Below are 15,708 nucleotides of genomic sequence, written 5' to 3' on the forward strand. Positions count from 1 at the left end.
GTGCTTGTAGCAGAACCAAATACCTTGCGGTGCAGCTTGTCCTATGTGTAATTGCTAGTTTTACAAGTACATGGGATAGCCATATTTGCTTGTTACATATACAGGCTCACATGGCACGCTCTTTTGCAGTGCTACACAATGGTTGTACTTTATTGCTTCTTTTAAATATATAAACATGAGTTAGCAAACCCTGTGATTCCTTACAAAAGGTCTGGAATTTGATCAAGATGTCCTCATTATTGTAGGGTGAATGTTCAGCATCAATCAAACCAGAAGACTAAAATTACTAAAAATACTTATATAGGTTTCTTTTGTTTAGCCCTTGGACTGAACAAAATAAATTGAATATATTCCTTCCCTTGCTGTCAGAATACCTGACCAGTGACTGCATCTCACTGGATGCAGTCACAGTTTGGCTCACAATTTTCCTGGATTGAAAATTTTACTTTTGTAGAGACAGGTAGTGCTGACAAGGCCATCCAAGTCTTGTATTTCAGCCAATTCAGCAGGAATTGGCAAAAATGTTAGCCATCTATAGCAGCGTTAAAGTGGTTGTAAACCAGACATGAAATATGAACAAAGCATAGCCCTCTATAGCAGGGGTCATCAAACTTTCTAAACAAAGGGCCAGTTTACTGTCCTATTGATTTCAGGGGGTCTGGACTGTGGCCAGTGGGAGTAGAAAATGTGCCATCATTGGTAACAGTGGGAGTAATAGTGCCTAATTGTTGGTATCAGTGGGAATAATACTATCCCATTGCTGATATCAGTGGGAGGAACAGCATCCCGTCATTGGTGTCTGTGGGAGGAAATAGTACCTAACCACCGGTGTCAGTTTGCACCATAATTATTGTCAGTTGTGTGGATTCAATAGTGTCCCTAGGGTCAGATAAAGACAAGCAAAAGGCCCCATCCAGCCCCGGGGCCCCAGTTTGGAGACCACTGCTCTATAGTGTGCATTTGTCCCAGTCCAGAGCACTAAGTGTCATTGCTATCTGCTGCCTGGTTATTCTTATATCTGCATGAGTCACTTCTTATAAGTTTCCCTGACACAAGAGGTAAGAAGGTAATGGAGAGGGAGCTCCAACACACAGCTTGTGATTGACAGCCTCAGCTCATTTCCTTCATAAAGGGGGATTTGTCCTCTCCCTCCAATCGGGGCTTAGAGCGTCCTTCACTGAGATCTGAAGAGTGTAACTTCAACATTGCACCCCCTGCTTTCTGAAAGTTCAGACAAGCTGTGTAAAATTGAGAGAGGGAGGGCTACAGATAAAGAAATCTTCAACTTATATAAGAAGAACTGTTTCATCTCTTCCTCAAACTAAACCTTGCTAAAACTCCTAGTTTTCCCCCAAGCCTGCACCCCCCCCCTGACCTCTCCATCACGACCAACAACGCCACCATCAGCCCCACCCCACAAGCCAAAGTACTAGGTGTCATTCTAGACTCCAATCTGTCTTTCCAGCCCCAGATCCAATCGTTGACAAATTCATGCAGACTCCACCTCCGCAACATCTCCAAAATATGTACGTTCCTAACTCCTGAAACTACAAGGCGAATCATTCACTCCCTTATCATATCACGACTTGACTACTGTAACTCCCTCCTTGCCGGCCTACCCCAACACAGGCTATCCCCGCTTCAGTCTATCCTGAATTCTGCGGCCAGACTCATCCACCTCACCAACCGCTCCGTATCCGCCTCCCCCCTCTGCCAATCCCTCCACTGGCTTCCGATTGCCCAACGCATAAAACTCAAAATATTAACATTGACATACAAAGCTATCCATAACACTGCCCCAAACTACATCACCGACCTGATATCCATCTACCACCCAAAACTCACTCTCCGCTCCTCACAAGACCTCCTACTCTCCAGTTCCCTGGTCTCCTTTTCCCATGCCCGTCTCCAGGACTTCTCCAGGGCCTCCCCCATCCTCTGGAACTCACTACCCCAATCCATCAGACTGTCACCTTCCCTCCTCACTGTTAGGCGCACCCTGAAAACCCATCTCTTCAGAGAAGCCTACCCAGCCCTCACCTAATTGCTGACCTCCTCCACCAACCACTCCATCCCCCACAGCTTTTTCCTCCTGTATCACTCTCCCCTCCCTCCTAGATTGTAAGCTCCAAGGAGCAGGGCCCTCGAACCCCTCGTGTATCGCATTGTATTGTTACTGTACTCTCTCGTGTACTGTCTCCCATTATAATGTACAGCGCTGAGCAAACTTTTGGCGCTATATAAATACTGTATAATAATGAAAATAATAATCTTTGTGTAGCCACTTCACTGGGTATATGTAAGAGTTTACAACCTTTAAGGAGAGAATTGAGTGTAGGGTGTCATGGCCTCATCTGTTTTGCAGCAACCTGTACTCATAGTGTGTTGATGCAAAGGGCTCACTGCATCATTTAAAACTGCATACCACCAGGAAAATACCAAAAACAAAAAGGACCCAGCATGTCACCTGACCATGTAGAACACATCAGAAAAGGTACAAAAAAAAGTATAAAATACTGCTGGGAATGAAGGGAAGCCACTGCGAAGAGGAGTAGTACAGAGTCCCCCTCCGCATCTCCCAACTTGAAATCAAAGACAGACATAAGCAAAGGCTTCAGGAGCCATAATAAAGGTCCAAAACCTAAATAGAATTGCTAGCTGTAAAACTGCATACACAGTGTTATTAGGGATTTGTTTTGATCACTATTAGAGATGAGCGAATTTCTCAAAAATTCGATTCGGCTGATTCGGCGAATTCCAGTATGAAATTCGATTCGATGCGAATTAATTCGCTACGAAGTTAACTTATTAAAAGGGTTTCTAGGCTTCAGAGAACCTTTAAATTAGTGCAGAACACTGTATTTTTAATTTAAATGCCCTTGGAGATGAGGAAGGAGAAGGAGAAGGAGAAGGATGAGAAGAAGGAGAAGGAGAAGGATGAGAAGAAGGAGAAGGAGAAGGATGAGAAGAAGGAGAAGGAGAAGGATGAGAAGAAGGAGAAGGATGAGAAGAAGGAGAAGGAGAAGGAGAAGGATGAGAAGAAGGAGAAGGAGAAGGATGAGAAGATGGAGAAGGAGAAGGATGAGAAGAAGGATGAGAAGAAGGAGAAGGAGAAGGATGAGAAGAAGGAGAAGGATGAGAAGAAGGAGAAGGAGAAGGATGAGAAGAAGGAGAAGGATGAGAAGAAGGAGAAGGATGAGAAGAAGGATGAGAAGAAGGAGAAGGATGAGAAGAAGGATGAGAAGAAGGAGAAGGATGAGAAGAAGGAGAAGGAGAAGGATGAGAAGAAGGAGAAGGATGAGAAGAAGGAGAAGGAGAAGGATGAGAAGAAGGAGAAGGAGAAGGATGAGAAGAAGGAGAAGGAGAAGGATGAGAAGAAGGAGAAGGATGAGAAGAAGGAGAAGGATGAGAAGAAAGAGAAGGAGAAGGAGAAGGATGAGAAGAAGGAGAAGGAGAAGGATGAGAAGATGGAGAAGGAGAAGGATGAGAAGAAGGAGAAGGATGAGAAGAAGGAGAAGGATGAGAAGAAGGATGAAAAGAAGGATGAGAAGAAGGACAGTTCTGTGACAGTTTCTGTCTATTTCTGACAGTTCTGGGACATTCACTCCATACAGCGGTTTCAACCGCTGTATGGAGGGAATGTCATAGAACTGTCAGAAATAGACTATTTCAGACAGTTCTGGGACATTCACTCCATACAGCGGTTGAAACATTGTATCTATTTGTTTCCATAAATGGATCCATTTATGGAAACAAATAGATACAATGTTTCAACCGCTGTATGGAGTGAATGTCCCAGAACTGTCATAAATAGTCTATTTCTGACAGTTATGGGACATTCACTCCATACAGCGGTTTCAACCGCTGTATGGAGGGAATGTCATAGAACTGTCAGAAATAGACTATTTCTAACAGTTCTGGGACACTCACTCCATACAGCGGTTGAAACATTGTATCTATTTGTTTCCATAAATGGATCCATTTATGGAAACAAATAGATACAATGTTTCAACCGCTGTATGGAGTGAGTGTCCCAGAACTGTCATAAATAGTCTATTTCTGACAGTTCTATGACATTCCCTCCATACAGCGGTTTCAACCGCTGTATGGAGTGAATGTCCCAGAACTGTCATAAATAGTCTATTTCTGACAGTTATGGGACATTCACTCCATACAGCGGTTGAAACATTGTATCTATTTTTTTCCATAAATGACATTCTGCAAATACACTTAGAGGAGCGCTGCAGATACACTTTTTGCCGGCTTGGAATTATTCTTATTTTCATCCTACTTCTTCTTCTTCTTCTTCATCCTCATCCTCTTCTTCTTCTTATGAGGATGAGGATGAAGAAGAAGAAGAAGAAGTAGGATGAAAATAAGATTAATTCCAAGCTGGCAAAAAGTGTATCTGCAGCGCTCCTCTAAGTGTATTTGCAGAATGTCATTTATGGAAAAAAATAGATACAATGTTTCAACCGCTGTATGGAGTGAATGTCCCAGAACTGTCATAAATAGTCTATTTCTGACAGTTCTGGGACATTCACTCCATACAGCGGTTTCAACCGCTGTATGGAGGGAATGTCATAGAACTGTCAGAAATAGACTATTTCTAACAGTTCTGGGACACTCACTCCATACAGCGGTTGAAACATTGTATCTATTTGTTTCCATAAATGGATCCATTTATGGAAACAAATAGATACAATGTTTCAACCGCTGTATGGAGTGAGTGTCCCAGAACTGTCATAAATAGTCTATTTCTGACAGTTCTATGACATTCCCTCCATACAGCGGTTTCAACCGCTGTATGGAGTGAATGTCCCAGAACTGTCATAAATAGTCTATTTCTGACAGTTATGGAACATTCACTCCATACAGCGGTTGAAACATTGTATCTATTTTTTTCCATAAATGACATTCTGCAGATACACTTAGAGGAGCGCTGCAGATACACTTTTTGCCGGCTTGGAATTATTCTTATTTTCATCCTACTTCTTCTTCTTCTTCTTCTTCTTCATCCTCATCCTCTTCTTCTTCTTATGAGGATGAGAATGAAGAAGAAGAAGATGAAGAAGAAGTAGCATGAAAATAAGATTAATTCCAAGCTGGCAAAAAGTGTATCTGCAGCGCTCCTCTAAGTGTATTTGCAGAATGTCATTTATGGAAACAAATAGATACAATGTTTCAACCGCTGTATGGAAGGAATGTCCCAGAACTGTCATAAATAGTCTATTTCTGACAGTTCTATGACATTCCCTCCATACAGCGGTTGAAACCGCTGTATGGAGTGAATGTCCCAGAACTGTCAGAAATAGACTATTTATGACAGTTCTGGGACATTCACTCCATACAGCGGTTTCAACCGCTGTATGGAGGGAATGTCATAGAACTGTCAGAAATAGACTATTTATGACAGTTCTGGGACATTCCTTCCATACAGCGGTTGAAACATTGTATCTATTTGTTTCCATAAATGATCCATTTATGGAAACAAATAGATACAATGTTTCAACCGCTGTATGGAGGGAATGTCCCAGAACTGTCAGAAATAGTCTATTTCTGACAGTTCTGGGACATTCCCTCCATACAGCGGTTTCCAGCAAAAAGTGTATGTGCAGAGTTCCTCTATTCTGCAGATACACTTAGAGGAGCTCTGCAGATACACTTAGAGGAGCTCTGCACATACACTTTTTGCCGGCTTGGAATTATTCTTATTTTCATCCTACTTCTTCTTCTTCTTCTTCTTCTTCATCCTCATCCTCTTCTTCTTCTTCTGAGGATGAGGATGAAGAAGAAGAAGAAGAAGAAGTAGGATGAAAATAAGATTAATTCCAAGCCGGCAAAAAGTGTATGTGCAGAGCTCCTCTAAGTGTATGTGCAGAGCTCCTCTAAGTGTATCTGCAGAATAGAGGAACTCTGCACATACACTTTTTGCCGGCTTGGAATTATTCTTATTTTCATCCTACTTCTTCTTCTTCTTCTTCTTCTTCATCCTCATCCTCTTCTTCTTCTTCTTCTGAGGATGAGGATGAAGAAGAAGAAGAAGAAGTAGGATGAAAATAAGATTAATTCCAAGCCGGCAAAAAGTGTATGTGCAGAGCTCCTCTAAGTGTATCTGCAGAATAGAGGAACTCTGCACATACACTTTTTGCCGGCTTGGAATTATTCTTATTTTCATCCTACTTCTTCTTCTTCATCCTCATCCTCTTCTTCTTCTTCTGAGGATGAGGATGAGGATGAAGAAGAAGTAGGATGAAAATAAGATTAATTCCAAGCCTGCAAAAAGTGTATGTGCAGAGCTCCTCTAAGTGTATGTGCAGAGCTCCTCTAAGTGTATCTGCAGAATAGAGGAACTCTGCACATACACTTTTTGCCGGCTTGGAATTATTCTTATTTTCATCCTACTTCTTCTTCTTCTTCATCCTCATCCTCTTCTTCTTCTTCTGAGGATGAGGATGAAGAAGAAGAAGAAGAAGTAGGATGAAAATAACAATAATTCCAAGCCGGCAAAAAGTGTATGTGCAGAGTTCCTCTATTTCTGACAGTTCTCTGACAGCTTCTTCACATGTACAGCGGTTGAAACATCTGTATCCTAAATGTAAACTAATAGATACAATGTTTCAACCGCTAAACATGTGTTCCTTCTGTCAGAGAACTGTCAGAAATAGCGGAGCTCACTGCAGGGACACTTTTGCCGGCTGATCGGGAAATATTCGATTCGCGCACCCGAAGTAGGCAAAATTTCGGATTCGACGCGAATCGAATATTTCCTGAAATACGACTCGAATTCCGGTTCGCCTGGTTCGATTCGCTCATCTCTAATCACTATTTTGGAACTTCTCACTTGGGTAAAAGTACAGCTGTCCTTTAATGAGAACTTTTTACATTGTGTCTCAACTCCACTGAGCACTAATAGTATGTAAATGAACACAAAGCATACTTAGAGGACCTGCTGATAGAGCCACTACTTTACAATCCTTATAGTTTGTTCTGTCTGCTACAGTCTAAACATGTCATACAGATGCCATTAAATTGTTATGTCAATAAGAAAAAAAAAAGTAATAAGGAATCAGTGTTTACTAAAATACTGTGAAAGGGTGGCGTCATGGTAGAAATATGATTTCTGTGATAAGATACAAAAGATTGTTCATTTAGAAGCATCAGAGGCAGTTGTCATGGGAACAAGAAACAATTTGTGTTTCCATGTGCACAGATGCAGTTTGCCATTTATTTCCACATGCTGTTCAGCTCTGATGGTTATTGAAGTCTTAAATATGGTTTATCATAGGATTTAGGGAGCAAGACCTGAAGACATCCCCTTTATTAGAAGAAAAGTAATCTCAGTTTTTTTCTTTTTGCGTAATTGTGTTTTCCTAATGGGAATGCATATGCTGGATACAATTTTGTGGTTTATGTTCACGCACATGGTGATCTAGCAACAGGCTAGGTGTTATCTTCAGAAATGTAACACTATTCTTATTAGCCTTGATACCATGATGACGTCATTGAAGCTAAAGTGTGATGGTTGTATCATAGAAATCATTCCAGAAATCATTCTTTTTTAAAGAGCAATTTTAGGTGACAAGCGGAAGCTACTAATTCTTACTGCAGAAGTTGCCGCAAAACCTGTACTGAGTGACTCATTTGGTTCTGGACAAATTTAAATCCAGGCATGATATATGTCAAAGGAAAGCAAGGAAAATACAGTTACAGTTGAAAAACAAACTGAAATTCATGGAACTTGATATGAACTAAAATATACCTCCTGGAACCGAAAATTTCAGATCGACTTGTATGACCTTTGATTCACACTTATGCAGATTTCAGTGCATTTTCCAGTTTGCAGAAATGTTCCACAGTCCATTAACCACTTGCCCTCCAGAGGATTTACCCCCCTTCCTAACCAGGCCGTTTGTTACGATATGGCGCTATGTTACTTTAACTGACAATTGTGCGGTCATGCAACGCTGTATTTGTGTTCTTTTTTCCCCCCACAAATGGAGCTTTTTTTGGTGGTATTTGATTACCTCTGCATTTTTTATTTTTTAAAAAAAAACAATATTTTTGTCTTTTTGCTATAAAACATATCCGACAAAAAAAAGTGTAAAAAATTCAGGCCAAAATGTATTCCGCTACATGTCTTTGCAAAAAAAATCCCAATATGTGTAAATTAATTGGTTTATGTGACGGTTATAGCATTTACAAATGGTGATATATATACACTGAAATTTTTTTTTTTTTATACCAGTAATGTGGCAATCATTCTGACACTGGGTGAGAACTGACTAACTGCCACTAACATCCCCAGGGTGTCAAAGGGTTAACTGTGTGCTGTGTGTGTTTTACTATGTGTGCTGTGTGCTGTTTTACTAAAGCAGGCATGTCCAAAGTCCGGCCCACGGGCCATTTACGGCCCGGGGGTCGGTTTAATACGGCCCTCCAACAGCCCTCCCTGCTCTGTGTAATGTGGCCCTCCCACGGCCCTCCCTTCTATGGCAGACAGTCTTCTGCTTGAGAGCAGAGGGCAGTGCGCATGCCTGACTGCGACGCGTTCTCCCTGGTCTGTGTAAATGCGGCTGTCGCACGGCCCTCCCTTCTGTGGCAGACAGTCTTCTGCTTGAGAGCAGTGCGCATGCGTGACTGCGCCGCGCTGGGAGCGACAGAGGGCGGTGACGTCAGGGCCGGGCTTCCAGCGTGAAGTGTGTTTCTCTTCCCCTCCCGGCTGCCGAGCAGAGACTTCAGCTCCAGCTACCTTTTTCACCCTTCACATTAGTGCAGGTAAGTTTTTTTTTATTTATTTTCAGTAGATTGTGAAAACTCAGCTGTCAGTTGATCTTAATGTTATGAAATGAAAAGTATGTCGATTGCAATTAACTTGGCATAAAATAATTTATTTGCATTTAATTGTAATGGTTCAAAGAATGTTCGGAAAAATGTTCGGCCCTCCACCATGTTCACTTCATCCAATCTGGCCCTCTTTGAAAAAAGTTTGGACACCCCTGTACTAAAGAGACATACTGCTTTGTATTTCTCTGCTGTGCAGAGAAATACAAAGCAGAATGTCCTTGCTGGCAGGAGAGAGACATGTGTTGTTTACACACAGGTGTCTCCCCTGTCAGCTTTACACGGTGATTGCCGGGTGCCGGGTGCCGGGACCCAGTGATTGACATCCCTCACTTTCCTCACCCTTCTTCTTCTCCTAACCTCTGGGGATATCTCCCCAAACCCTGGTCCTCCAGTATTTCACCCCCACACCAGGCATCCTCTTTCTTCTGGGAATAGCCGCAATCCCCTCAATTTAACATCAATCCCCGTGCTCCCAAAAACCACCCTCCCTTTTTCATGTGCGCTCTGGAATGCCCGCTCTGTCTGTAATAGGCTCACCTCTGTCCATGACCTTTTTGTGTCCCGCTCCCTTAACCTACTAGCAATTACAGAAACTTTGCTCCAAGCAGCAGATTCTGCTTCTCCCGCAGCACTTTCCTATGGAGGCCTCATCTTAACCCACTCACCCAGACCCAGTGGTCGGAAAGGTGGTGGGGTTGGTTTGCTTCTATCCCCACTGAGCACCTTTCAAGTCCTCCTTAACCCTCCCTCTCTATCCTTCTCTTCTTTCGAGACTCACTGCATCCGGAGGACTGCAGTGATCTATCGGCCTCCTGGACTGGTGTCCCGCTTTCTTGATGATTTCTCCGCCTGGATCTCTACTTTCTCTCCTCTGAACTACCCACTATCATTCTCAGAGATTTTAATATCCTTATTAATGTCAACAACCCGGCTACATCCTAACTCTTCAACCTAACCTCATCTTTTGCATTAGCACAGTGTATACAGTCCTCCACTCACTCTGATGGGAATACATTAGACCTTGTTTTCTCCCATCTTTGCACTCCCTACAACCTCACAAACACCCCCTTTCCTCTCTCTGATCACAATCTCATCACCTCCACAGTCTCCTCATCTTCAAACACCTATCCCTCCAAGCAGCAAACAATTACCCGCAGAAACCTTCACAACTTGAACCCTTCTCCTTTCCACTCTGCAACTGACCAATTCTATGACAGAATCTCTCCCCTGTCCTGACCTGGCCACTGCTGTCTACAACAGTTCTCTTTCATCCGCATTAGACTCACTTGCTCCTCTAACAACACGAAGCATCAGGCCCCGACCATTACAACCTTGGCAGACTGACAACACCAGAAATCTTAAACGACATAGTCGTGCGCTGGAACGATTGTGCCGTAAAACCAAATCCCAGCAAGCATTCATGCGATATAAATCTGCTTTCTTAACATTTACAATTCCTCCCTTCATGCTGCCAAACAAGCCTACTTTGTCTCTCTCATCAATAGCTTGTCATCCAGTCCTCGTCGTCTCTTCTCTACTTTTAACTCTCTACTTTCTCCACCACCACCTCCACCGAGTACCTCACTCACTGCTCACGAGATTGCAAATCATTTCAAAAACAAGACTGATGCAATTCATAGGGGCATCACCACTGTACAGACATCCATCCCACTTAGCATACCTTATACTACACTTCCCTCAACACTTTCCTCTTTTGACCTTGCTACTACCGAAGAGGTCACTAAGGTTTTCTCAGAAGCCCGTCTCACTACCTGCCCCCTGGATCCTGTCCCCTCACAACTACTACGGTCACCCTCTTCTTCCATCCTATGATCCCTCACTCACATCTTCAATCTTTCCCTCTCTACTGGTGCCTTCCCCTCCCCTCTAAAGCATGCGCACATCACTCCCATACTTAAAAAGCCCTCCCTGGACCCCACCAACCTGAACAACTTATGACCCATCTCCCTGCTGCCATTTACCTCTAAACTCCTAGAATGCTTAGTCTGCAATCGCCTGAGCTCCCACCTCACTGACAACAACCTTCTTGACCCTTTACAGTCTGGTTGTCGCTCTCTACACTCCACTGAAACTGTCCTACTAAAACTCACTAATGATATACTAACAGCTAAAACCAATGGCCACTACTCCGTACACTTACTACTTGACCTCTCTGCAGCTTTTGATACTGTTGACCATCCCCTCCTCCTCAAAAAACTCCACTCTCTTGGTCTCAGAGACTCTTGTCTCTACTGGTTCTCCTCCTACCTATCGCAGTGCTCCGTCAGCGTTACCTATAACGCTGCCTCCTCCTCTTTGCTCCCTCTTCTGTAGGGGTCCCTCAAGGTTCTGTCCTTGGACCCCTTCTCTTCTCCATCTACACCTCCTCCCTTGGTCACTTGATAAACTCCCATGGCTTTAACTACCATATCTATGCTGATGACACACAAATCTATCTTTCTACCCTTCTCCTCACCCCTTCAGTCTCCTCTCACATTACTAACCTACTAAGTGACATATCGGCATGGATGTCACTCCACTTCCTCAAATTCAATCTTTCCAAAACTGAACTCTTAGTATTCTCTCCAGCCTGTGCCCCCTCCCATGACTTCTCCATCAAGATCAATAACACAACCATCAGTTCCTCCCCTCATGCCAGGGTGCTAGGTGTAATCCTAGACTCCCATCTGTCCTTTCACCCCCAAATCCAATCACTGTCCAAATCTTGTAGACTTCACCTCCGCAACATCTCCAAGATACGCCTGTTCTTAACCTCGGAAACCACTAAGCAACTTATTCACTCCCTTGTTATATCTCGCCTTCACTATTGTAACTCCCTCCTCATTGGCCTACCAAATCGCAGGCTATCCCCTCTTCAGTCTATCATGAATGCTGCTGCCAGACGTATCCACTTACTAACCGTTCTTTATCTGCCACCACTCTCTGCCAATCCCTCTACTGGCTTCCCATTGCCCAACAGATAAAATTCAAAACATTAACAATAACATATAAAGCCATTTATAACTCTGCCCCAAATTACATCACCAATCTTGTCTTCAAACATCACCCAAACCGTACACTCCGCTCCTCGCAAGACCTTCTGCTCTCTAGCTCCCTTGTCTCCTCCTCCCATGCTCATCTCTAGGACGTTTACAGAGCTTCCCCCATCCTATGGAACCCTCTACCCCTATTTATCAGACTATTGCCTACTCTGCTCACTTTTAGGCGATCTCTGAAAACCTATCTCTTCAGGGAAGCCTATCCTGCCCTCAGCTAATAATGGAATCTTCTACTCTTCCAACCAGTCCATCCCCCACAGTTACTACCTTTTGTACCACTAGCCCCTCCCTCCTAGATTGTAAACTCCAAGGAGTAGGGCCCTTTTTCCCTGAGAATATATTGTGTGTGCAAAATGTGCGTTTTTAAATACGCACGAATACACGCAAAACAAGCACCAGAAAGTACGTTAAAAAAATCAGATGCTCAAAAATCAGTACTGTGAGTAAGAGGCCTTAACGTGGTTTCCTATGGATCTAGTTTATATCTGTGTGCTTTGAGCTGGTGTGTTTTTTTGGAACGGGCCAGGGACTTTGTTCCCACAGCAGATTGTGCTTTGTGTGTAATAGACTTCAATTGACCTGCACCAAAAATACAAGTGTTGCGGGTTTTTTTAATTTTATGGGGGGTTTTTGCTAATAGGGAAGTACGACAGTTCTGTTCATGTAGTGCAAGTTTGATGTGACTTTGATGCAACTTTACACTCTGTGCAACTCAAGTAGCATCAAAGTAGCATCAAAGTCATATCACAGTAGTGCAGGAACCTTGTCGCAAAGTCGCATATTAGGGTTAAGAGCTAGGGTTAAATGTTAGTGTTAAGGACTAGGGTTAGAGGTAGGTGGTAGTGTTAGGGCTAAGGGCTATGGTTAGGGTTAATGGCTAGGGTTAGGGTTAAATGTTAGGATTAGAGTTAAGAGCTAGGGTTAGGGTTAAGAGCTAGGGTTAGGGTTAAATGGTAGCCCTTAACCCTAATCCTAACATTTAACCCTAATCCTAGCTCTTAACTCTAACCCTAACATTTAACCATAATCCTAACCCTTAACCCTATCTCTAGCCCTAATCCTAACCCTAACACGTGACTTTGGACACATAAAGGTTCCTGCACTACTTTGATGCAACTTTGATGCTACTTGAGTGTCAGAGAATGTAAAGTTGCATCAAAGTCGCTTCAAAGTCCCACTAAATGAACAAAACTCTCATACTTTCTTATTAGCCAAAAAAAATTCAAAACACATAAAAAAGCATAAGAAATGCATGTTCAAACACGTAAAAAACACATCGAACGCAAACCTGCATAGATGCGAACTTAGCCTTAGGCAGATGAAGATTGTAAATCAACCTTCAAGGAAGGGACTTGAAGCTCCCACTCCCGCTGTGCCTCCTGCTCTCCAATCTGTGTAAGATAGGAGAGCAACAGCACTGCCACTAATACTGGTGCCAAATAAATGATTTAAGTGTAGCAGCCAGTACTAGTCAGTTGTTACCTGATCTAGAGCATTCTTTGTGTTCCTGAGCCAGTTCCTGTACTTGACTTCTGCGATTGTCCTGGTTTTTCTTGACCATGCTTGAATGCCTCCTGCCCTGGCCTCAGCTTGTCTCTGGATCCATTTTTTCTCTCCTGCTCATCTGTCTCTGCTGCTGATACTGACCTTGGCTTGTATCTTGACCACTCTCTTGTCTGCTGTCTATGCCTGATCTGATCGTCTGTTATTGACCCGGCTCACATGACCACGCATTCTGTCTTATTCGTCTGCTCAGCATCTCCTGATCAGTACACTACTTACCTGGTCCCTGCTGGTCATCTGCCAGCTAGTGCCCGCCAGTCTGTCCAGCACCCAAGGACAGTCATCTGCCAGCCTGTCGTCTGCCAAGTTCAGGGTTGACTACACCTGCTGCCACCTACCTGCACAGTCTGTTGGACACCTTACAGGCACTCATACCTCACTCTGCTCTTGCAGCTACTGTCTCACTACCAGTAGTCCCAGAGCAGGAGCTGTAAGAGAGGCCTCCCTCATCATATCAGGTTCTACAACCAGGTATATGACTGCATGGGAGGATAGTCTGTTGGAGGAGTAAGGAAGATCAGAAGTCGACAAATGAACTTTCTTCCATCTTGTCCTAATTGTTGGTTTATGATGATTTGAATTTGGGTCATAGTAGAAGTTTGTGGTTTTGGATATTGCATGTAGTAGGGACCGATCTTCAATATAGTGTCCTCTAGTTGGTCTGGTCAACTCAGTCACAGACCAGTATGTGTCTGAAGTCAGCTGGGAATAGTTATATAGTACCTTCAAGGACCTGCAAGCTCATTTGATTTATAATTTTATGTTTTTTATTTAAATTTGTATGATATTTGATAATAATGGGGCATTATGTCCATTTTAGCTCCACTTTAGAATAATGCCTTTCTTTTAGGAATATAGGGGAGTGGAGTTGGAGGAGGATGGGAAGGTTGTAGATATATGGGTAATCTCTATTATATGTTGGTCATGTGATTCATGGTAGCTAAGCTTTGCCAACAACTATTTAGAAAAACAGCTTACCCAACTTTTATACCTATTCCTTCTTGCCTGTATGTGTCTCGCACCTTATTATAGTCACTCTATCATTAAAAAATGACTTTGGTAAGTTAGTACAAATTAAAAGGAGGAGATCGAAAGCTATATGCTATGATGTGAAAACCAAAACTGCTGAAAGTATGCAAGGTGGAGATTGCATATTGGGATTGAGAAGCAAAAGTATATGTCATACAACCTTACACACCTCACTAGTTCATTTCAGCTATAGACATAGAGTGCTTTCAGCATTGCAGACTAGGATATTTCAATTGACTATTAAGATAAAAATTATACCTGACACCCTGTTCCCATGGCACCCACCTGTTTCATGCAGAGATAGATTTTTCTCTGGTATACATGTGTGGGTTTTCTTTTTTGACAAAAGTGCTAGAAACAATCTGTTGCTATAATAGTTTATTCCTAAATTATACATTAAGGAGTATTTGCAGGGCTTCTCACTGATGAAAGGACTCATTTAGAAAAGGTCATATGAAAATTAATCTTGTTACTTTTATGCCTGTAAGATAAAGCTAAGTGTAAAATAACCTATTTGTACTATTTCAGTGCTAGGAATAATTTTATAAATCACTGCTCAGTCTTTCACATTACTGGCCTTCATGTGTTTTTCCCTCCAGAAGGATGGAGCCGTCATGAAAATCATGGTGCCTGTACAGTTCTTGGCTGAGTTTATAAATGTAGTACACAGATCAGCCTACAAAGGTACTTTTCTGTACCTCAAGGATTGCTTTTTAATGATAAAAGATAGCTCTTATTTGATAAATCAAAGCAATATTAAACCCAAAAACTCAAATTGGTATAGTGTAGCTTGCCAATCCTTAGATGTAGTCAGGGCCAGTGCAAGGATTTTTGTCTACTCAGGCGAAGGTGCTTTCCCCACCACCCCTGCGCACCACATTCCTGTGCAATTCACATGTGATTCTGTGCAGTGCTATTTGAGTACATTTGAATGGGCTTAAATTACACTGCAGCAAAAAAGTGCAAGCAGAATTTTTTTTGAGCCGCACTGGGACCAGATCGTCTGCTCACTTTATACCATGGAATCTGGTTCAGGTAAACACTGCACTACATTTACAACCCGCTTTTGGGGTGTCGTTAACTTTGAATTGAACACCCGCAGCAGATTGCAAAACAGTGCGTTGGCAGTGCAGTGCAGGAAACACATAGGGATCACAGTGTTTCCCGGACACGTGTGATCCTGGGCTCAGTCTCAGTTCACACTCTGAAG

The sequence above is a fragment of the Staurois parvus genome, unplaced genomic scaffold (assembly GCF_062004578.1).
Source record: "Staurois parvus isolate SC_StPar_1 unplaced genomic scaffold, SC_StPar_1.0 ptg000175l, whole genome shotgun sequence".
Lineage (NCBI taxonomy): Eukaryota > Metazoa > Chordata > Amphibia > Anura > Ranidae > Staurois > Staurois parvus.